General features: G+C 45.4%; 1 protein-coding gene across 9 annotated transcripts in view; it reads left to right on the top strand.

Moving 5' to 3' along the window:
• The window catches only part of LOC126346684 (ankyrin-2-like), a 962,838-nt gene that overhangs the window by 560,873 nt on the left and 376,875 nt on the right, over window positions 1–25,090 (top strand). The gene's annotated exons all lie outside the window — the stretch shown is intronic.

Raw genomic sequence — 25,090 nt, 5'->3', positions numbered from 1 at the left:
AGGTAATCAGTGAGTTGTCGTACCAAGTTGGTTCAAATGGCTCTGAGCACTATGGCGCTCTACTTCTGAGGTCATTAGTCCCCTAGAATTAGTTAAACTTAACTAACGTAAGGACATCAAACACATCCATGCCCGAGGCAGGATACGAACCTGCGACCGTAGCGGTCTCGCGGTTCCAGACTGCAGCGCCTAGAACCGCACGGCCACTTCGGCGGGCGTACCAAGTTGATTCAAATAATAACTGATGCAATGTTCCGTTTCCTAATCCTTTTTTAACGACTGAACACTGTTAATTCATGATTTATGTGGCCAACCCCATCTGACGGAGCACGTTTTAATTAAATTTTCAAATGTCGAATCCCTGAAAAATTGAACCTTCAGAAATTTTCAGTACAACTTCTAGCCTGTAGAACTATTTATGGTAGAATTGTAGCCTGCGCGTGCTACATTCCACGTCTGTAAAGTCGTGGAGGGATTTATGGCCTTGCTTCGTCATCGCTCGTGACGAAATACGTAAATGAAAGAGATAGGGTACAATTGTTTATGCGACAACTACGGAAATAGGATGGTTGATTCCCTCCGATTATCACAAACGTAATTACGTCTGTGTCACTGTGCCGATCGAGGCTTTCCTAACGTAATAACCACCTGAACGGCTCAATGGCGATGTGTCAGATAGTGCAGTCTACACAACACCGTCCGACGCAACGCGCGTGAACCATTCAAGCAACTCTGTTACTCCTGAATGAGATTTTCACTCTGCGGTGGAGTGTGCGCTCATATGAAACTTCCCGGAAGATTAAAACTGTGTGCCGGACCGAGACTCGAATTCGGGACCTTTGCCTTTCGCGGGCAAGTGCTCTACCAACTGAGCTACCCAAGCATGACTCCCGCCCCGTACTCACAGCTTTACTTCTGCCAGTACCTCGTCTCCTACCTTCCAAACTTTACAGAAGCTCTCCTGCGAAACTTGCAGAACTAGCACTCCTGAAAGAAAGGATACTTCAGAGACATGGCTTAGCCTCAGCCAGGGGGATGTTTCCAGAATGAGAATGGTAGAGCACTTGCCCGCGAAAGGCAAAAGTCCCGAATTGGAGTCTCGGTCCGGCACACAGTTTTAATCTGCCAGGAAGTTTCTGTTACTCCTTCTCTGCAGTTTTCGAGAGCACTTAGAGCTTGAATGATAGATCTGCCTGTCTCCGTGACCATTCAGCATGGTAGCTTTTAACCTAGAGCAGGTGTATCAACAGCGGCGTGTTTGAGTGTAAGTGACGGGGTAAGACTACAAACGAGTAACGGAGATGCTGCAGTTGAATACAAATTTTTTATATTGATCTCAGATACATGGCAAAAGGCCGCGCAGCCTTCGTAGTGTGGGAAAAACCATGAGCCCACAATTCTGAACTACTACTGACAAGCGCAAGTATTCACGGGAAAAAATACATAAAAGGACACAAAGAAAATAACGGCGGGATTTCATTCCAGCCCATAGAGAAAACTACAATGTATATCGAGAGAGAACTAATCTCAAGAGTATAAGTCAGGAGTTCGTCAACCATGGCAGTAATAGAGACGAGAAAGAGGGCGCTTGCTTATTGTGGCGTAACATGTTACGGAAGCATTGGCGTGCTGGTGACAGGCTTACAGAACCGAGCGTATTGTTTCCGCGATCATGCAAATTGCTTGCATGTTGTTGACATATGACACGGTTAATACCGTGAGTTTTCAGTACACACCTCACTTCCAGATAATGAAGCTAAGAATGTTTTCCAGCTAAGACGGTGGCTGACATACATGTAAACCTTCACCGAAACCAGCCAACCGCGACCAAATACTGCTTCAGAGTGGGCTGGAGTGCGTGTCTCCGTCTGTTTAATTTCTTTATTCGGTGTGCCTCCCCCTGCAAAATGTAGCATATGCTGCCAGCCTTGCAGGAGAATCCGCAATAACCTCTCCTGCTGTTTTATTGTGACCGGCATGGGGACTTGCGTTGGCGAGGCCAGAGTGGCACCAACCCAGATACTTGGGAAAATGTTCCTCGGCAACAGCGTGACAGGGATGTAAGTTTGAATGCATTGACTCCTTTCTTCCTTATCAGCTAACACGCCGTCTGGGACAATTTTAATGAACTGATTTCCTGCAATTTCAAAATCACGCCGGCCGCGGTGGTCTCGCGGTTAAGGCGCTCAGTCCGGAACCGCCCGACTGCTACGGTCGCAGGTTCGAATCTTGCCTCGGGCATGGATGTGTGTGATGTCTTTGGGTTACTTAGGTTTAAGTAGTTCTAAGTTCTAGGGGACTGATGACCGCAGATGTTAAGTCCCATAGTGCTCAGAGCCAGTTGAACCATTTGATTAACACAGCAAGATCAAACGCTAATGTAAGCGCGAGATGTTGTTGTTGTTGTCTTCAGTCCTGAGACTGGTTTGATGCAGCTCTCCATGCTACTCTATCCTGTGCAGTCTTCTTCATCTCCCAGTACCTACTGCAACCTACATCCTTCCAAATCTGCTTAGTGTATTCATCTCTTGGTCTCCTTCTACGATTTTTACCCTCCACGCTGCCCTCCAATACTAAATTGGTGATCCCTTTATGCCTCAGAACATGTCCTACCAACCGATCCCTTCTTCTGGTCAAGTTTTGCCACAAACTTCTCTTCTCCCCAATCCTATTCAATACTTCCTCATTTGTTACGAGATCTACCCACCTAATCTTCAACATTCTTCTGTAGCACACATTCGAAAGCTTCTATTCTCTTCTTGTCCAAACTATTTATCGTCCATGTTTAACTTCCATTCATGGCTACACTCCATACAAATACTTTCAGAAATGACTTCCTGACACTTAAATCTATACTCAATGTTAACAAATTTCTCTTCTTCAGAAACGCTTTCCTTGCCATTGCCAGTCTACATTTTATATCCTCTCTATTTCGACCATCATCAGTTATTTTGCTCCCGTAATATCAAAACTCCTTTACTACTTTAAGTGTCTCATTTCCTAATTTAATTCCCTCAGCATCACCCGACTTAATTCGACTACATTCCATTATTCTCGTTTTGCTTTTGTTGATGTTCATCTTATATCCTCCTTTCAAGACACTGTCCATTCCGTTCAACTGCTCTTCCAAGTCCTTTGCTGTCTCTGACAGAATTACAATGTCATCGGCGAACCTCTACATTTTTATTTCTTCTCCATGAATTTTAATACCTACTCCGATTTTTTCTTTTGTTTCCTTTACTGCTTGCTCAATATACAAATTGAATAACATCGGGGAGAGGCTACAACCCTGTCTTACTCCCTTCCCAAACACACTGCTTCCCTTTCATGTCCCTCGACTCTTATAACTGCCATCTGGTTTCTGTACAAATTGTAAATAGCCTTTCGCTCCCAGAAGCGCGAGATAAGCCACTGCAAATGTGAAACCGGTATAGCTGTCAGAATTTTGATTACAGGCATGCAAAAGCGAGTGCTTTGTATTGTACAGGTGCCAAATGACGGTCCGTGGAGTCAAGTTCCGTACCTGCTGCAGTTGGTCGGTTATTAAAGGGACGGCTAAGGCTGTTCGTGGATGATGCTCGATTTGAGACTGATCTGGTGACCGAGCATCCCAAGGCAACATGTGAACACTCTATGGAGCATGTTGGGTTACAACAGCGGTATGAGGGGGAGCGCTATACTGTTGGCAGACACCCCCTGTAAAGCTGTTCAAGAATTGCAGCACAACCGATCGAATAACCAGATTGAAGTACAAATGTGCAGTCAGGGTGCGTGGGATAACCACGAAAGCGCTCCTGCTGTCATACGAAATCGCACCCCAGACCACAACACCAGGTGTAGGTCCAGTGTGTCTTCGCCACAAAAGGTTGGTTGCAAGCGCTCGCCTGGCCTCCTCCTAACCAGCACAAGGCCATCACTGACGGCTTGGCAGAACCAGCTTCATCACGAGCACAACAGACCTCCACCCTGCCCCCCTAGTGAGCTCTCGCTTGACAGTACTGAAGTCTCAAATGGTCTTGGTTTGGGGTCTGTGGAATGCACGCTACAGGTCGTGTAGTTGGGAGCTGTCCTTGAAGTAACCGATCTCTAACAGTTCGTTGTGTCACTATTGTGTCAGCTGCTGCTCAAACTGCAGCTACAGATGCAGTACGATGCGCCACCGTCATGCTAACAACACGATGGTCTTCTCTCTCGGTAGTGTGCCACGTAGCCGTGCGCGGCCCGGTTATCTTGAGATCGTACTTTTTAGTGACCACCGTTGTATCGCAGAAGCAACATTCAGCTTCTCATAGCCCTATTGTACGACCTCGTTCAAACTCAGTGAGGTGTTGATAATCGCGACATTGTCGCCTTAAATGCATTCTTGACTAATAGCAACTCACCATGTCCAATCTCAAAGGTAATTAACGCTCACGACCGTTAAAACGTGTACTTAAAAAAAATACTGGATTTGCATCCTCATAGTTGCGCTACTAGTCCACGTTACGCAAATGGCACGAAATTTGAATAAACATCATCCTTCAGATTTGGAAACGCGCCCACCAGTTTTCGTTTATGTCGCACAACTCCTTCTTGGTGTTGCGATTCTTTCCGTCAGTGTATTTCGTAATGGAGCAGTCCCAGCGGTACGTGCGAGAGCGTTATCTTATTGGAAAACACCGCTTCTAATGCTGCTCATGAATGGCCGCACACCCCTATTGTAACTCCTTCTTAGTAAAGACTGGATTAAACGGTTGTTGGGACCTCTCCACTTGTCGAAGCTAGAAAAGTCTCCACTTCTCATAGCATCCTTTTGGATAAAAATCATGGAGATGGTAGAGGATGTCAAACTACACTCATGCTCATAAATAAAGAATAATGCTGATACATGGTGAAACAACGCTCTGGTGCATGGTTTACGGGTTTAAATCACATCACGGAATGGCCATGTGGTGCATTTGACCTGCGGTCGTCGCACGGTGGCGCTGGTAGCCGTCCACAAACGCAGAGGTGTGTTGGTGCAGTCAGAGTACGGTTCAGCGAGTAAGTGTGCAGACGTTTTCAGACATGCTAATGGTGAGTTTGTGTTGAAAATGGCTCAAAGAACACATGTTGATGACGTTATGTGGGGTAGAATACAAGGCCGACTGGAGGCTGGTCAAACACAGTAGGTCGTAGCACGGGCCCTCCGTGTGCCACAAAGTGTCATCTCAAGATTATGGCAACGATTCCAGCAGACAAAAAACGTCTCCATGCGCTACAATATGGGACGTCCGCAGTGTACAACACCACAAGAAGACCGATATCTCACCATCAGTGCCCGCAGACGACCACGCAGTACTGCAGTTAGCCTTGCTTGGGACCTTACCGCAGCCAGTGGAACAGTTGTCGCCAGACACACAGTCCACAGAAGACTGAACAGACATGGTTTATTCGGCCGGAGATCTGCAACGTGCGTTCCACTGACCCCTGGTCACAGGAGAGGTCCTAAAGCCTGGTGTCAAGAACACAGTACATGGTCATTGGAACAGTGGTCCCAGGTTATGTTCACGGACGAGTCCAGGTATAGTTTGAACAGTGATTCTCGCTGAGTTTTCATCTGGCGTGAACCAGGAACCAGATACCAACCCCTTGATGTCCTTGAAAGGGACCTGTGTGGACGTCGTGGTTTGATGGTGTGGAGTGGGATTATGATTGATGCACGTACAACCCGGCATGTCTCTGACAGAGGAACTGTAACAGGTCAGGTGTATCGGGACGTCATTTTGCACCAGTATGTCCGCCTTTTCAGGGGTGCAGTGGATCCCACCTTCCTCCTGATAGATGATAATGCACGGCCACACCGAGCTGCCATCGTGGAGGAGCACCTTGAAACAGAACATATCAGGCGAATGGAGTGGCCTACCTGTTCTCCAAACCTAAACCCCATGGAGCACGTCTGGGATGCACTCGGTCGACGTATCGCTGCACGTCTTCAAAACCCGACGACACTTCAGAGGCTCCGATAGGCACTGGTGCAAGAATTTGAGGCTATACCCCAGCAGCTGCTCGACCAGCTGATCCAGAGTATGCCAACCCGTTGTGCCGCCTGTGTACGTGTGCGTGGTGGTCATATCCCATATTGATGTCGGCGTACATGCGCAGGAAACAGTGGCGTTTTGTAGCACATGTGTTTCGGGACGGGTTTCTCAATTTATCCCCAGTACCGTGGACTTACACATCTGTGTTGTGTGTTTTCCCTATCTGTCTATGCTATTAGCGCCTGTTTTGTGTAGTGCCACGTTGTGTGGCACCACATTCCGCAATTATCCTTAATTTATGAGCATGAGAGTATTTTCAAATAAGGAAGTAACTGTAGAAACGCTATTTGCACTTTTATTGACATAATCAACTTGTACCTTCGTCGGCAAAACATGTCTGGGGAGGTGACAGTATCGTCATGTTACTGTACAGAGCTACTTTACGACCATACCACGCTGCTGAAGGCGACTTGCACGTGATGCTAGGGGCACGCACAGCTGGCTGCTGGCGGATGCCGGTTCGCTAATGAAGGCGGCGCCTGCTGTGACGCTCGTCATCTGGAATCGATATAAATCCCTGGACTGGCGTGAAAGTGTTGCAGGAGTCCACACCGCTTACGATAATGGCACGGCGCTCCCAGCTGTGCTGCCCATAATCCTTTTTTCGACGCAGGCGTTAATTATGATTCGCTGGAATTACGTCGACAGTAGATATCGGCGAGCGGCCGGTATCGAGCTTTCTATCAGGAGAAGATACCCGCCGAGTGGTCATTAACGGGATTCCATTGATAACGGATGCGGCTGTTGAGCGCCTAACATTTGCAGCAGAATCCAATGCTCTATAGTTAACTGGACACGGGCTGCGTTTGTCGGAAAGAAGAACCACCAGCTCGTTGTGCTCATGGTACACTAAACAGTGGTGGCAACACTAGATGTTACAAGACCATTAAGCTACTCTCACCATACGGCTAGTTTATTTAGGAGAGTGTACAAAGAAGATGTTGGAATTATGAAAATGAGAGGGAAGTATGTAGAGACAGAGGCAGGTACATGTGTGACTCGTAAATACGAAACATTCTTCATTGCAGGTGGACAACACCGGCAACACATCGGCAATACTACCGCAGCCTCCTGCAATGTCGCCGGGACAAGCCGAGATGCCTGCTTGCAACACACACAATGCTTTTGGCGAGTCAGAATGCATAGCGATAAATCAGCGACAGGTTAAACATGTCCGCCGGTGCGAGATCCGTCACGAGGTGTCCCAGTCTGCGCAGTGTTTTAACTTGTCATGCATAATGAAATCCCTTCAGCAATTTAAAAATAATAGGGCGAGACGTGAAAAATCGACCTATCAGTAGCAACAGGGTGAAAAACACGAAGAGCAAATAACAAATCTTCAAATCATACGGCTGCAATGACATGCACGAACATGATCTTTTTTTTTTCATCATGCACAAATGACTAGTATTTACTGTGTTTGTCAACAACCTATAGCCGGCCGAAGTGGCTTAGCGGTTCTAGGCGCTACAGTCTGGAATCGCGCGACCACTACGGTCGTAGGTTCGAATCCTGCTTCGGGCATGGATGTCTGTGATGTCCTTAGGTTAGTTAGGTATAAGTAGTTCTAAGTTTTAGGGGACTGATGACTTCAGAAGTTAAGCCCCATAGTGTTCAGAGCCATTTGAACCATTTTGAACAACCTATCTGGAGCCTTCATGAAACTCGTCATGAACTATGCTTCCAAGTGTGATACGCAACGCTTAGTTGCCCTGAGGATTTTAAACATACAAAGAGCGAATCTCTGCTTTTACTGTATTTATCTCGACCTTCGCTTTATAAAAAATGTGTCCATAAATAAAACAAGTCGAAATATCGGCTTTCTAAACGCCGTGCATAGTTGAGTGGTGATGATTACAGCAACCATCAAAAGGCTACACAGCACCTCCTCCTGCCCCATTCGCACACACACACACACACACACACACACACACACACACACACACACACGGACGCACTCGGGAGGACGACGGTTCAATCCCGCATCCGGGCATCCTGATTTAGGTTTTCCGTGATTACCGTACATCGCATCAGGCAAATGACGGGATGGTTCCTTTGAAAGGTCACGGCCGACTTCCTTCAACATCCTTCCCGAATCCGACGAGACCGATGACCAAGCAGTTTGGTTCAAAATGGTTCCAATGGCTCTGAGCACTAGGGGACATCTGAGTCCCCTAGAACTTAAAACTACTTAAAGCTAACTAACCTAAGGACATCACACACATCCATGCCCGAGACAGGATTCGAATCTGCGACCGTAGCGGTGCGCGGTTCCAGACTGAAGCATCTAAAACCGCTCTGCCACAGCGGCCGGCTTGCAGTTTGGTCTCCTCCCCCAAATCAATACACACACACGCTCACACACACACGCTGGCCCAACATATAATGGAACGGCTTAATGTTATATGAGCGGCTAAATATAATGCAACAAAGGTTTCGACAAGTGATGGCAAACAAAGGTGGGGGGGGGGGGGGGTAGCTGTATCGTTAATGGTCTCGGAGGAAATTAGCTCCTTTATCTTCTGTATATTACATTGATGTGGTATCAAGAAGTGAATCTGTAGTCGCAAAAAGAATTGTAAAATTTACACCGACTTAGGAATTCAAAAAGCTCATGTAAAAATTATAGTTTCTGTGAAACAAATACAGGCTAAACTGTATGTAATATCTCTTTTTGAGTAAGACATTTCCGGATTGAAACAAATTTTATTCATTGTTTGTTACTGTAATTAAAATTATTTTTCTTCTGTTGCAGGTAACATCAGTTTTTGGATTATCAGGAAATCGTGCTGCTTGATACCAGAACTGTGAGTAACTCGCGTGCTGTCTCATTGTACGGCACATAGGTCCTATATGAGACAGTGCGGCTGCGCCATAGCAATGCATGCATTGAGACTAGCGAACGTGGCCTTAATCTGTTGCTATGAGCTTAGTTTGTTGCTGTAAGGTTTAATGCGTTTTTACTGTGCTACTCGGTGTGGGCATCAAGCATTTCAGTATCACTTGGCACACAGCGGCGCGGTGACCGCTGGAACAAAGGGCAGTCGCCAGTTGTCAGAGACGACAAAGTTTACGTAATGAACTGCTGGCTAGAACTCAGACCAGTACACGGCAAGGTAATCGTAAGATGTCGATAATGAATAGACAAAGAGAAAAACTTTGCCACATCACATTCATCATTGTCACACGGGCCCAGCTCTTGGCGTGATGGTAACGGATGCTACGAAGTAGTCTGATTCCCATAGCTGGTGATCTGGACAGCTGCCTTCACATCTGAGAAGTGTTGATACCGTTGGCAGGGCCGTATCTTCGAGATGTTCGTGTCGTTGTCTTTCAACACGATATCGCAACACCACATGCTGGTCTCATTCCCCTGGCCTACCTCGGTGCATAGGTTGCCTTGGCCATTACGATCACCCACTGAAGCCATCTGGTCTTGGGTTACTCAGAGGCTGTCACATCACCACTTGCTAGCCATCACGATTGCTGATCTCTAGTGTAGAGCTGAATTAGCACTAAGAGATGTTCCCGTTCCGACATCCCAACGCAGTTCGACTCCATGCCCAGTTGGGCTGGAGCCATTGTTGCTGCTAGAGGTGGCAGCTCTGTGAGCTACGTTTCGCGTCCTCTACGCCTCCAAATTACCCCAAGTTTATCATGTATTACTCCTGCTGTACCGTATACACAAAAGAAGTAACATTTCTGATTTTGCTATCCTTACTGGTGCTGCAGTTTTAGTGTCTCGCACGTTTAGCTTTTTGCGCTCCTATAATCAAGTCGTTTGCGTTCCTGAGAGAATCAGCAGAGGTTAGCCGGTTGCGCGGTCGTAGTGCAGAGCGTGGTGTCGGCAACTTGTAGTGGCCGCGGCAGGTGGCTACCCACACGCGGCCAAGAGAAAGTGCCTATGACGCCAGCTTCTACGTGCAGAGTGCATTCCCATTCACTTGCCGCCTAAAAGGCTCCCCGCCGCGATAATGGCGCCTTACACGGTACCGCTCACGAGCCTAATTCACATTGCGCCCGGTTTCAGCAGAGTACGTGGATACTAGGATTCTAGAGAAGCACAGCTCGTAAGGAAATACGACGCTATGCTCGAACGCTCTTAAAGGCTTTATACAGACTGGACATGTTAATTTCATATCTCTCCCCCCCCTAATCATAGCACCACAATGATATTGATAGGCGTTGTTACAATCGTTTTATAAATAGCAAGTTCGTCCGTCTGTAATTTATCATTGTATTTTTATAACCGAGAAGAGAAGGGGTTTACATCCCTGCCTGGCTTTATACTCACTATGACCCCCCCTAAATTACTTCAGTTGAATGTTGGTGTTTCTTGGTCAACAGACCCACGTTTGATATCTTGTATAACCCTTGTGCAACTTTGGCAGTACTCCGTCTCCAGTGATGTATTATTAAATTCTAAACCATTAACCATATGGTACATTACACTGCGAGATCTTTCGTCGCATTCTCATCTCATAGCTGGCCGCTATGGCCGAGCGGTTCTAGGCGCTTAAGTCCGACGCCGCGCGGCTGCTACGGTCGCAAGTTCGAATCCTGCGTCGGGCATGGATGTGTGTGATGTCCTTAGGTTAGTTAGGTTTACGTAGTTCTAAGCCCAGGGGACTTCTGACGTGAGATGTTAAGTGCCATAGTGCTTAGACCCATTTGAACCATTTTTTCACCCCGTGTTTTACCTGTATGTAGGTTCCCAATCATTGCCCGGGCCAATTTTTTGGGCTCAGCAATCGATTGCCTTTGGGTTATGCTATCTTCTTTTTGGGTGGTTTCTCGGATACGACTATTTCGCGAATTGTTATCTGTCGCCTTCCTTTTTTTCTGAAGCCCGGTCCAGACACGCACAAGCCGTTATGATATACCAAACGCCAGACAACTGGTCCGAAATCTACTGAAATTCTTTAGTTTTAGGCAATGCTGCAAGTAAATAAAAATACTAGAATTAGATTCACTTGGTGTAGATAGGATTGTTGCATTCTTCTTAGTGTACAACATTGTTTACGACCAAAGTCCACGCTTACCTGTACTCAGCAATCAGTTCTTGTAATCGCAGAGAGGTCAAGCAACCCCCCATCTGAACAACCTGTTTGTTTTTCATTCCGCGTACTAATAAACATGTCTAGCAACCTACTCGTTCAACTACAAATTGCTTTTGAACCCTACTGTACGTGCGCTAGCGCAGACGCGTGCTGTGAACGTCTTGACCCACTTAGGCGGTGCTGAAATTGCGAGCCAAAGTAATGCATTCCTCAGAGGAACGACGGCCTGACAGCAGAAGACAAATTCCGCAGTTTGACGGCGCTCGGCGTGCACAGACTTGGCTGGCTCGCGTATGAGCCCGGAGCTGCGCTGCGGGCACGTGCGGCTGGAGTTACAAAGTGTCCTTGGCCGGGCCGGCATGCCTGCTTTATGAGGGAAAGTTCGGCGAGCAGCGGGGCTCGCCAAATTGGAGTTCTCGGCCCTGGCAGAGAGGGCCCGAGGGCTAACGAGAGCCGAAGGCGGCATCCACGCCCTGTCCCTGCTGGCTGCGCTAACGCCCTGGAGTACAGCCTGCGTCAGACAGCGTCCTTACCGCCTGTAATCGAACGCACTCTAGCCGGCCTGTTAACCACCAGGCGCTGCACTCAACCAATATTCACGGCTCCTGGGGCCGACAGGAAAAACATTACTGCGGGAGTCATACGGCTGAATAGAACTATTAACATTAAGCAGCAAGGGATGGTTTCTAACAGACAAGGAACTTTTACGGAGAAATTACGTAGGCAGTACTTCTTGTTTTATCACTGTGGCCTAATTTAAATTTGTTAGCATCTGATGTTTAAGATACGAACTTGCAAGCCTCGAGAAGCATTGCTCGCCGGCTGCCAGCAAAGCGCTTCGATCTCCCAGTGATTGAAAATCGCTTCGAAGTCTCTGCCTCCTACAAAAATTGCTTAAATAAATTGACACATGGTATCCATCTGATGATGCATTCTTCTCGGGTTATCAACCGAGTGATGGCGTCGTCTTGTCGCAACGTTTCAATGAGTTTCGTACCCACCATCTTGCTGATAGCCCGATAAGAATTCATCATTGGAATACGCTCTACAAATTTCAAAAATCCGTAATACAAGGGGTTCTTTTTTTAAATGTCCGAGTGGTGTGAGATGGAAAGCACAGTGAAAATCAAAAATGTTTTAAACACTCCTTCTGTAGGAACATCCGCAATTGAGCACTATACCAGAGGTTGAAAACACCGTGTCAGTTGTAAAGTTGTTTTATTATCACACTCTATGCGCTCGCAGGTAGCACACCGCGCCTTGTACACGTCTACCGCGGTTCAAATGGCTCTGAGCACTATGGGACTTAACTGCTGAGGTCATCAGTCCCCTAGAACTCAAACTACTTAAACCTAACTAACCTAAGGACAACACACACATCAATGCCCGAGGCAGGATTCGAACCTGCGACCGCAGCGGTCGCGCTGTTCCAGACCGTAGCGCCTACAGCCGCTCGGCCATTCCGGCCGGCTCTGCCGCGGTGCTCGGGGGTCACAGCACCAAGTTACGACACCTGGAGATGGGCGTATGAGAGCCTGAAAGCGGTCGCGTGATACTTTACAACTGAAGCGGTATTTTCAACCTGTGGCAAAAATGTTTCATTTTCAATATTTAACTTTATCCTCCAGATACTTTTCTACATAGTCGCTGCTCTGACTCGTAGCGAGTTACCAATTTTCCAACACCTTCGCCATAGAAGACAGTCGCCTACGCTTTCTGCCAATTCTCTACGCTGAACTGCAGCTCGAATCTGTGTTAAAATGGTTCAAATGGCTCTGAGCACTATGGGACTTAACTTCTGAGTTCATCAGTCCCCTAGAACTTAGAACTAATTAAACCTAACTAACCTAAGGACATCACACACATCCATGCCCGAGGCAGGATTCGAACCTGCGACCGTAGCGGTCGCTCGGTTCCAGACTGTAGCGCCTAGAACCGCACGGCCACTCCGGCCGGCTCTGTGTTAAAAGTTGTCCTCATAGCTAGCGGTTCATGTGAGGAAAGAGATGAAAATCAGCAGGAGGCAACTGCTGGCTGTATGGTGAGACATCAAACACTGCTCATCGAAAACCCTCCAGGAGAGTCTTCGTTGTAGCTGCAGTTTGGGCCGAGAGTTGCCATGAAGAAGAAAGCGCATGACAATTACGTTATGTGGACTGCATGAAATCAAGCGGTATCTTTTAGCATGAAGACATCAAGTAACAACACACGTTTCACATTTGATAGGAGACTGTTGTTCTAGGCATCTTTCGGTGGTCACTGTAAATTCACTGTGGTTTTAAATTCGCGGCCGATCAGACCTTGGAAACAATAGCCCTCGTATTAATTAAAGCTGGGGTTAATTTTTTTGAAACTCATGAAATTCTTGCCTGAGAAAAAGTTTCACATCTGTCACTTCTTATCTTAAAAAGTATTCGGCGTTTTTTTTTTAACTTTTTTTTTTAAAAATCGCCAAAGTACCTCATTTGGCAACGACCGTTTCCAAAGATACGTATCGCTCTGCATTTTCCGTGTGCTAGCCTTCGGGAAAAGTTCTAAAATTTCATTTTTTTGCAATTTTCTCAAGAGTCAAGTCCAAACAAGTATGATGTTCAAAATCTCGAAAATTATTAGTTTATTCATGCTTGGACAGAGCTGATACTCCCAAGATGTGTCTAAAATATGAATAACCGCTTCAGTTCCTAAAAAAATCATTCTTTTACTCCACGATCGATGTCGATATTTATATTGAAGTCATTTCCAAGGATAATATTGTGCTGTGATAAAGTAGAGGCTAATTGATTTTGCTCCATTCCTGCCCAGTACTCCACTGGAAAGTAGCTTCAGTATTAAATAATGAACTTTTTAGTAATTTGATTCGTTATTCATCAATCCTAGTAAAGTGACATAAAAACTTTGAAATTCACGTGTGGTATAGGTCACTATACTGTACTATTACCCCGAACTATGTCAAAATCTGGTCGGAATTTTAATAAGGAGCGGAGTTACGTGCACCACGAAATAGGCAAGACCTATTTTATATGAGAGAAATACAAAATCGCATAGTCAGAAACTAATGTATATCTTTTATCTAACATCATTCCGTCGTGACGTTACCAAAAAATAGATGTTAAATGCTACCAAAATCATTCTCTGATAGCATATAGCATAGAAATGTACCGAATGGTTACAATTAAAGTTTTCCTATTTAACACGTTATAACTTGGAAACTAATTACCATATGAGTATCAAGCGCAATTCCCGGTCGTTAGGCAGTGCACATGCTGTGTCATGACAGTTGAACATCCCATGGTCCACTGTACGAAAGGTGCGTCGAACCATTCTCAAATGGTATCCGTACAAGATCCATACTGTACAGCAACTTGCACCACAGGATGCACAACGTCGTGTTGACTTTGCTCCCAAATTTCTCGCAGGGACTGAAGTCGATGGGGGCTGGCCCTGGACTATCCTATGGACAGTCGAAGTTCAGTTTTCTCTGACGGATGAGGTGAACACACAGAATTGCCAAGTGTGGGGATCTTCACCTCCAGGCACTGTGCATGAAGTTCCTCTGTGTGGTGAACGTGTCACCGTATGGTGTGGCTGCACGGCTACGTTAATCATTGCCCCATTCTTTTTTGAACCGGTTGGCGCTCAAGGACCAAAGACGTGCAGTGTGATAGGCCAGCGTTAGTGCGATATGTTTCACCAGAAAGTCATATCCGCCCTGGAGGATAGAGACGCACTGAACTCAACAGTTTACATGCATGGTGGGGCCCCACCGCACATGATTCATGAAGTTCACCTGCTTCTCCGAAACACATTTGGCCGTCACGTTCACCTGATCTCAGTCCCTCTGATTTCCGGTTCTGGGGCTACCTGAAGGGCACAGCTTACCAAGGGAACATTCACACATGTGCTGATCTGAAGCGCAGCGTATCAAGAGAGGTAGCCAGCATACCTACGGACATGCTTCGTTGTGCTGTGCAGAATGCAATCCTATGCTTTCAGACTCTTCCAGGTATTGATCTCGTTTTGTAGCAGTAATGGTACCGGTATGTAATGGTGTGGTGTACCGTAGCAGCACGTTGAAAGTGTTTCAATTGAATTGATCCTTCATTATTTCTCTTCCCCATGTTCGTGACATTAATTCTACCAAATTTTCTACTCGTGCGGTAATTAGTTTCCGTGTTATAACGTGTTAAATAGGGAAAGTTTAGTTATAACCGACTGGTATATGTATGTGGGGGGAGGGGAGAGAGAGAGAGATTAGAGCTCAAACGACGAGTTCGTTTGAGACCGGACAGAATTTGGATTAGGAAAGGTTTGCGAATGAAATCGGCCATCTCCTTTTAAAAGAAGCCTTCCCGGTATTTGTTTTGGTAAATTCACGAACATTTTTTTGCTGCTCACCAATACTATTTCGTGGAGCAAAAATAAGATCCAGTGCAAATAAATGTAGCTACTAACGAGTTTCCGATTCCACTTCTTTGCGTAACCAATCCGAAACTTTCAAATGTTACCCACCTGCGAATCGTGTAAACAGTAATAGAAGTGTGACGATAATTTTCATTTAAAACAAAATGGAAATTACAACGTTATGGAAGACGAAGTTTTACACTGCAAAAGTGCTTTCTGCAATGTTTTCTGATGAATGCAGCTTGGCGTTTTTAATATTTTATCGCCGATTTTTTCAGGTTGGTAAACGGTTCATAAATATTTTGAATCCAACACAGGGGATCTGTGAAGGTTGTCCTAATCGAGTCATTAATGAAAAAAGTTGGTTTCCTCACATATCGTACGCAAAGAAAATTAACTTTAGATTTTGAAAACACTTAGATCCCAAATCATATCTAGGATAAGAATTCGAAAAAAAATTGATGAACTGAGAAAATCTAAATTACACCCAGAACAAGAACACGCCCTATGTCAGAGATGCATCCAGTTTGTCTGCAAAAACTTCCGAACAACACTGAAGTCTTGAGGAGAATTTCTCTTTTCCGGTGTCCAGGGCCCTTCGGGTCGTTAAAGAGCCATTGATTCCTCTCCTCGAACCCTAGCACAAAACAAAAAATCATATTCAGTGCAAAATTTAACTCTTGTCAAATGGTCAGAAACCACATACACTGTTAATTTCTGATGTGAAGAGAAGCAAGTGATATCAACCAGTTTCACGTATTGGAAACGTTTGTGTTGTCGCGAATAGTGTAACCGTAGTCGAATGCGGAAGGGGAAAGACTTTGTAGCCAGATGAACACTATTAAAAATACAGGGAGAAATAGGATGGAGTCCGTAATGATGAATTCGCTTTTGTCGATGCGTAATGATGAATTCGCTTTTGTCGATGCGAGCAGGAACAAAAAGGAAGAAACAATGTTGCCATTGTTATGAATGCGCAACGGAAGTGTCGAACCACACAGGAACTGCTACGATACAAAGCGTCTGGAAGTACTTCACCCGCTACTACCTCTGCCTATCCTGTTGAACCTTCTGTCGAAGAACACGTTGATAATAACGAGCTGTTCATTTTCTATTAGCTAAATTCGATGTGACGCATTTCATAATGCTGTTCTATCTTCATTTACACAAGGCATAAATTGAACTGCCTTTCGTTTTTCGTTACTAAACATACTCATTGCTTAAAAAATAACAATCTAATGGCTTTGTTAAACGCACGAAATAAAATCTATTGGTTTTGGTAGTTCTGAATAAGCTTTGTGGAGGGAAATTACATTTCACTGCTTTCAACACTGTTGCATGTCTCTCTTTATTCGGAACCATTCTGAATTACCGTTTCCCACTTGCACAGTGCTTTCACAGTTTTCTTACAGATAGAGTACTTGGAACTCTTAGGTTACGCAGATTACTCCTATATTCTACCCCTTGGAACAGTGTCGTAGACTTTTTCTGTTAACTGTCTTTGCCTTCATTTAATGTAATCTCCGCATTGCTAACCTCATCGATACCACCTTCTGTTCTCCAGACCTGTCTCGCACCACTTGTTAGTAGATGAGAGTGAACTGCTTGTCTTGCCATGTGTATTAGGGGAAGGCCTACCGTTTATTTTGTTGAATCCGAACGCCGAGCGGTTGAGTGTACCTATCCTTCATTAGACTACTACTACAAAAAAAAAAAAAAAAAAAATCCTAAACCAAATCACATGCTTAGCTCCGAACCTTCTAATTTATAGTCTTGACACACCCGCAAATCCACCAGTCCACACTTATTCATGCGCCGAATCGTTTTCCGCCGGTCCCGCGCTGTATCATTTACGATGATGCAAGCGACGTTTAGATTACAGCCGTCACCCTATTCCGGAAATAAGAGAAGGGGCAAAGCGGATCTGAACCGTGCCTTTTGATCTCGAGGAGCAGTCAGCCGCGATGATCACTGAATATGACGTCAGGGCCCCCCTCCACTCCAGCGGTGATGTCATGAGTGTGGTGACGTCACTGCGTGCGAGCCGGGCGGACCGGTGTCGCCTTTCGGAGTCACGTCTATTCCCGGCTTGCGTTCTCAGAACTGTTGAACCGCACCTGCGCATTCCGCACTACATTTCCTTGCCGTGTTTTGCCGTTTCTCACGGATAATAGCAATCTTGTACCGGCCGGGCTCGTTAACGGTACGTCGCAGTAATTCTTACGTGCGAAGTCATGGCCTGCAGAATTGACGTGCTAAGTGAGGGCACAGATGGACTGCTGCAACAGTCTTACAAAATTAACAAACTGATGTATGTACATAGTCTCCGTTTGCCTGCCGTTATTTGCGTGTTTCTGTTGCACATTTATTACCTCCTCGTCTATACAATAAGTCATTACTTTAAGATCGCTTCATAATTAAAGTTTTCGCAGTACCGGTTTTGGCAGTTGATTACCATCTTCAGTTGTTATTAATCCACTAACGCTTTTGTCATGATTCCAGCCGAGACCGGTAATGTGAACACTGCAACTGTTAAGTGATCGTGGCATAATAAATTGTACTACAAACGTTTAAAATATCGCACACTTCCAATAGGGAATATGTAGGTTTTTAAGAATCCACCAAGAGTGTTCGCGATATACGCTAGGCTTCCTTGCCATTAATGATATGAGTCAGTCCTGCATGCAGCATAAATGTAGAGTGCGCTGCGGGATTCTTTCGCGGGTTATTGAATTTGGCCATTTTTTTTCAGTTCTTGCACCATGTCTAACTAAGCTTTTCAAGAAGTAATACATTGTGTATCATCCACGCAACAATTTTAACAGCCGTTTTGCTGTGTCAGCAGGACTATATAATCTAGGACAATCGTCACCTACTCCTGTCCTAAAAAAGGCAAACCTTTCATCAAGCTGAAGGATGTTTGAACACAGCAGTGCTTTACCAGACACGATCCTGTTTGAGGTGGTAAACTGTTGCCTTTCTCCGACCTTGGAACTGACTTACTTAGCCAGTTATATGCGGACCTACAGTTTAGCTGGGACTTCGAAACTAGGCGCAGGTCATTACTAAAGGTAAAATAAGTGATAAATGACACACTAAAATCTTTGGAGTGATTGGGAAACGAACCCAGGACCTTTGGTCTTGTAGTCTCGCACTTAAAAAAACGAAATCACCGTGTTACTGACTGTTCTTGTAGCGTTTGTATATTTCTCTACTTGCATTCCCCGTCCACGAATGCCCCTATGTGTTACCACCCTTCGTATGGTGGTTTTCTCTCTTTATTGGTTCAAATGGTTCTGAGCACAATGGGACTTAACATCTGAGGTCATCAGTCCCCTAGAACTTAAAACTACATAAACCTAACCAACCTAAGAACATCACACGCATCCATGCCCGAGGCAGGATTCGAACCTTCTCTCTTTATCTCTTAAAAATAAGGATATGTTCCAGAATCGCCTTTGATCGTCGCATTTTTGTAAATATCTTCCCGTGACCAAACTGTGCAAGTCATCGCCTTCCCTTTCCTCTACAACTGTCTTCTATATCCTCATTGCTCCTCTTAACTCCTTAACTCAATTTCTCTGTTTAGTAGAAAGCAAAATTTAAGTTGAGTGAATTGCTGAAGGTGAGGCCATTAATGACAGAGTACCAGCTCAGGTAGAGAGAAAGAGGGAGTATTCTGTTCGGGTCTGTTGAAAGAATCATCCCAGTATTAATCATTAAGGAAACCACGGAAACCTTGTATGAGGATTACCGATCCGTGTTGTGTTGTGTTTGTTTGGGGGAGGAGACCAGACACCGAGGTCATCGGTCTCATCAGATTAGGGAATAACGGGGAAGGAAGTCGGCCGCTCCCTTTCAAAGGAACCATCCCGGCATTTGCCTGGAGCGACTTAGGGAAATTACGGAAAACCTAAATCATGATGGCCGGACGCGAGATTGAACCGTCGTCCTCCCGAATGCGAGTCCACTGTGCTAGCCACTGCACCATCTCACTCTTACCGACCCGTGATTATCTCCTGAATGTGATTCTAGTTCCTTAACCACTGCTCCGATTCGTTCAGTGATAACTCTGTGTTATTTTGACACCCAGCAACTGCTCCTCAAAAGGTTCTTGGCCACAATTTCCAAACACGATTGGTTGTCTTCCATGTCTTCAAACCTATGGATGTTGTGTGGCATCCTGTTGACTGCACCCAGAAAAGGGTGATCTAAGGTCCACAAATCCGCCCGCCCCAAATACGTGATGTTTTCTGTAAAATAACTGCTGATAAAGACCACTTGGGGTGCTCGAGCAAAAATTTTTACATTCGGAATCTATTATAATTTATTTATTTTTTCAGAATGAGATTTTCACTCTGTAGCGGAGTGTGCGCTGATATGAAACTTCCTGGCAGATTAAAACTGTGTGCCCGACCGAGACTCGAACTCGGGACCTTTGCATTTCGCGGGCAAGTGCTCTACCATCTGAGCTACCGAAGCACGACTCACGCCCGCTACTCACAGCTTCACTTCTGCCAGTTTCTCGTCTCCTACCTTTCAAACCTTACAGAAGCCCACCTTATTTATTTTTAAAAATCTGTTACTAGTCACTGGGTCTGCAGAAACTGAAACGGAAAACATACGAGGGTAATCCCAAAAGCAAGGTCTCCTTTTTTTATAATTACATACACCAGTTTATTTCTACAATGTTTACATCAGTTTACAGCTTGAACATTTAGCTATTTTTCGACATAATCATCATTTCTGTCTATGCATTTTTGTAGACGCTGTGGCAGTTTTTGTATGCCCATATCATACCAGCTCGCCGCCATTCTGTTCAGAAAGTTATGAACCTCTTCTTTCACCTCGTCGTCGGAGCTGAATCGCTTTCTGGCCAAATCTTCTTTTAACCTAGGGAACAGGTGATAGTGGGCACCAAGTCAGGACTATAGGATGGGTGGGTGATTATGTTCCACTGAAACTGTTGCAAGAGAGCAACGGTTTGCCGAGCGATGTGTGGGCGAGCGTTGTCATGGAGAATGTGTACGCCCTTGCTCAACATTCCTCTTCTCCGGTCCTACATTGCCCGTTTGAGTTTTTTCAGAGTCTCACTGTACGTGTCAGCGTTAATTATGGTCCCAGCGATTCAGCTCCGACGATAAGGTGAAAGAAGAAAAAAAATGGCTCCAATGGCTCTGAGCACTATGGGACTCAACTGCTGTGGTCATCAGTCCCCTAGAACTACTTTAACCTAACTAACCTAAGGACATCACACACATCCATGCCCGAGACAGGATTCGAACCTGCGACCGTAGCAGTCGCACGGTTCCGGACTGCGCGCCTAAACCGCGAGACCACCGCGGCCGGCGGTGAAAGAAGAGGTTCTTAATTTCCTGAACAGCATGGCGGCGAACTGGTATGACATGGGCGTGCAAAAAGTGCCACAGCGTCTACAAAAACGCATCGACATAAATGGTGATTACGTCGAAAGATAACTAAATGTGCAAGCTGTAAACTGATGTAAACATTGTAGAAATAAACTGGTCTATGTAATTATTAAAAAATATGAGACCTGACTTTTGGAATTACCCTCGTATAAATCAAATTTCAAACACGGGATTTGAAAATCGGAAATTTTTTTATCTTGACACGGCGTACGTTAAAATAAACAAAGAATAAAATATGGCCGGTACCCGTTGATTAGTGTATTGTACATGTAATGCTCATATGATACGTTGACGTATCATGTATATGGGTGACGCAAGCTGAAACACATCTCTTCCCACGTCTAGCGCTACTTACGCAGGTTCTCTATATGTGATATCAAACACATGAAAAGAATTTTCGTTAAAATTATAACTTCGCATATCGCTGTCAGTGTTGCCAAGGGAAGATAAACGAGCATTATAAAATAGTATTTTACGTAAGATAATCTTAAAAAGGACAGAATATTCATCAAATGGTTCTGAGCACTATAGGACTTAACTTCTGAGGTCATCAGTCCCCTAGAACTTAGAACTACTTAAAAACAACTAACCTAAGGACATGACACACATCCAAGCTCGAAGCAGGATTCGAACCTGCGACCGTAGCGGTCATGTGGTTCCAGACTGTACCGCCTAGAACCGCTCGGCCAACCCGGCCGGTGAATATTCATCACAAAATAAGTTACGTAATAACACAATCGGATAGAGCCCCCGTCCTCAAAGAAAGAAAAGTAGGATTTAAACATTAGAATAACTGTAACCAGTGCTATATGCGTAAAGAACAGCAGCATATGGCTCAGCTGAACGTATCATCATATCCACTTTGGTAGACGAGGGCTTTCGGAGAGCAGATACATGGTGACTCATACAGAGCGTTTCTGATGGATGAGATATCTCGGGTTGCAGATAGGGAGTGAAGTGAACTGGTAGTTCACAGATATTTGTATGGTGCAATTTTCATGTCCATCTGTCTGAACACACGCGTGGTAAGAGCGTCGTTTCCATGATCACTCGGAATCACGAGGACACACATTACCCGACACCGTGGATGACCACTACGGAAACTGAAGTCTCCGCCGAAAGCCGTCGTGACCACAGAAACCACAAGCAGTAGACTCCCCCCCCCTCTTTCCCTCCTCAAAACCGGCTGGCCCAAGTACCGGTTTAGGGACGCAGGCAGGCGCTCTCGCATCGTGCCGGCAGGCGCTCTCGCATCGTGCCTGCGAGTGTTCGCCGAATGCCAACCCGATGCGTCACAGGCGCCTGTTTAGAATCATTTAAGCACGTACAGGTAACTCCTCCGACTTCCGTTTCTTTCAGGAATCACACTCTCATGCACAAAACAGCTCCAAACGCCTGATTACGTTGCAAATGGATTAATGAGTTAAGTATTTGACTTTAAGCTAATTTTTACGCATCTCTTTCTTTATGAACAACTTCATTTTCTGAATGTGTCTGGGCCCAATTTGGGCCATTAGATCTACAGGAAAGCTACACACACCGCCATAAGAAATGCAATCATTACCCAATAGAAAAAAGAGATGTCATAAAAACCTTGGTGGACAGAGCTGCGGGCCGAAGTGGCCGAGCGGTTCTAGGGGCTACAGTCTGGAACCGCGCGACCTCTACGGTAGCAGGTTCGAATCCTGCCTCAGGCATGGGTGTGTGTGATGTCCTTAGGTTAGTACGGTTTAAGCAGTTCTAAGTTCTAGGGGACTGATGACCTCAGAAGTTAAATCTCATAGTGCTCAGAGCCATTTGAACCATTTTTTGGACAGAGCTAATGAAATTTGCGAGTTAATTTATTTACGAGTTGAATGGCCTGCTGTGCGCTTTTTAAAAAAATGGTTTCTCCATAGAAAGGTGGACAGAGCACTCACCCAAGAATTGGGAAAACTAGGAGTACTGAGGAACAATGACCACCAACTGGAAACGTTTTCCTCCAAAGCATTAACAAAATTACGGGTTCAGGAGCTGGGGCATATGCGAAATACGTTTGCACAACGATCCAGTAAACATTTATTTTATCAGAAACCTAGTCAGTGATGACCAAAATTTATTATCTGGTAATTAATTTCAGTCAACGAGGACCATCTAAAGATCTGCGTAAATTCAGTATACTACGCAATTCGTGTCACTGGTTATATACGCGATTCAGTGACAGTAATCAGCCATTCAAGCTTCGTCAGAGAATCATAAAATTTTGAGTGTCGTGGATATCATTACGCTCTACATGTTGCCACTTTTAAGAGAGCTAAGAATACTGCAATGGTACTCAAAATTTTATGATTTTGTGACGAAGCTTGTCCCGTTGTTACTTCGAAGAATCTCCCGCAGTCGTGGACAAACGTCGAAGAATAGCTTTACAACTATTTTATCTTGAAACTCTTCCATTGGTTGTTAGTACCTTCACATATCAATCACAGCCGCTCAGCGCGGAAGCTCTAACTGAAAAAAATCTATCTTTCTCCTTTCAATTTTTTTTCCGTGGAATTTGTTAGGTAGACAACTTGCAACTCTGATTGTGTACCATTTTAGCCATTTACCAATACACAGAGTGAACCAGAACTCCACCGACAAACTTACAGATGAGGTATTGTGGTCCAAAAGTTGAAAAGAAATCTAGTAAACATAAGGCTTTAAATCGCATACCTTAAAAGCTATGAACTCTTGTTCAGTCGAAGAGATATGTTTCTCAATATCGAAGATCAACAAGTGCTCATAGACCTTTTAGGTATGCATTTTACAGCTCATGTTTACCGGACATTTTTTTCTTGTTTTGGTCCATACTACCGCCGCTGAAAGTTTCTCGGTGGGGTTCTGGTTCACCCTGCAGATAGTGTTCGAACACATAAGAGTATAACAAAACACACTCTAAGACAAAAACAAGATACAGACCTTGAAGGAGTTATCCGAAATGGAGGGAAATCGGTAAATGTGATGTACATGTAGTTCCAAACAAATTATAACGATTTCAGAAAAATGGATGATTTATTCAAGAGAAAGAGCTTCAAAAGCTGAGCAAGTCCATAAAGCGTTTGTCCGTCTCTGTCCCTTATGCAAACAGTTATTCAACGCAAGCAGTTATTCGTCTTGGCATTGAAGGATAGACTTCTCGAATGTCCTGAGCGATACCGTGCCAAATTCTGTCCAGTTGGGATGTTAAACCATCAGACTCCGGAGATGGTTGGAGCGCCCTGCCTATAATGTTCGAAACGTTTCCTATTGGGGAAAGATCCGGAGACCCTGCTGGCCAAGGTAAGAGTTTGGCAAGCACGGAGACAAGTGGTGTAAACAGCTGCCGTGTGCGGGCGGAATTTATCTTGCTGAAATGTAAGCCCAGGATGGCTTGACATGAAGAGCAACATTAGGGGCCGAATATATCGTCGGCGTACAGCTTTGCTGTAAGGGTGTCGCGGACGACAACCAAAAGGGTCCTGCTAAGAAAAGAAATGGCACCCCAGACAGTCACTTCTTCTCGTTGGGCAATATGGGGGGGGGGGGGCCGTCAGATTGGTATCCCACCACTGTCCAGGGCGTGTCCAGGCGCTTCTTCGGCCTGGAATCTCATTGACCGGAGTAAAATTGTCTTAAGTGACAGTACCGCCTCGATGACCTGCGAAGAGCCGGCTGCAGTGGCCGAGCGGTTCTAGCTACTTCAGTCTGGAACCGCGCGACCGCTACGGTCGTAGGTTCGACTCCTGCCCCGGGCATGGATGTGCGTGCTGTCCTTAGGTTAGTTAGGTACAGGTATTTCTAAGTTCTAGGGGACTGATGACCTTAGATGTTAAGTCCCATAGTGCTCAGAGCCATTTGAACCATTAGACCTGCGAAGACATGTCTGGAGCAGTCCCGGGACAGCGGCGGGGTACCAACGTGGCTGTCGCCCGTCACACGGCCCGAAGGCAGGAGCGATAGTTTGGTGTGCCGTTTCATGGAAGAGCAGGACCCCTTTGGTTGTCATATGCGACGCCCTCACAGCACAGTGGTAAGCTGACGACAATCTACGCCCGGTTCTCTTGCACTTCATGGCAGGCAATCCTGAGCTTACATTTCAATAAGATAATTCCCGCCCGCACACCGCGAGAGATTCTATTGCTTG

This window comes from Schistocerca gregaria, chromosome 1 (assembly GCF_023897955.1).
Source record: "Schistocerca gregaria isolate iqSchGreg1 chromosome 1, iqSchGreg1.2, whole genome shotgun sequence".
Taxonomy (NCBI): Eukaryota; Metazoa; Arthropoda; class Insecta; order Orthoptera; family Acrididae; genus Schistocerca; species Schistocerca gregaria.
The sequence above is the reverse complement of the archived record's forward strand: the minus strand, read 5'-3'. Positions and strand labels throughout refer to the sequence as shown.